Consider the following 345-nt stretch of genomic DNA (forward strand, 5'->3'; position numbering starts at 1 on the left):
TAGCAGTTGCACAAGTGACCCCTCCGGTGGTGCCCATCTGAGGAGTTCCCGCAATATGCTATTGCAAAGCTTGCCATCATGCAACACAAGGTACACTACCCGGATGAAGATGGTATCGCATAACGTACAGCTCCTTTGGTATAAACGCTAACGTGGTATCGGGAGAGTAATCTTGTCAGACTAAGGGACCAGGATTTTGGTTAGCAGTCTTTGTTACGTTCTGGTACGTCGGTCAGAAAATAACGATAGAATCCCAGCAACATTTTATTAATCATAAGCTTGGATGTTAGGGATACAGGGATATAAAATACAGCGTCACTGTACCTTTGTTACTACTGTTTAATG

This window comes from Penaeus monodon, chromosome 19, assembly GCF_015228065.2.
Source record: "Penaeus monodon isolate SGIC_2016 chromosome 19, NSTDA_Pmon_1, whole genome shotgun sequence".
NCBI lineage: Eukaryota > Metazoa > Arthropoda > Malacostraca > Decapoda > Penaeidae > Penaeus > Penaeus monodon.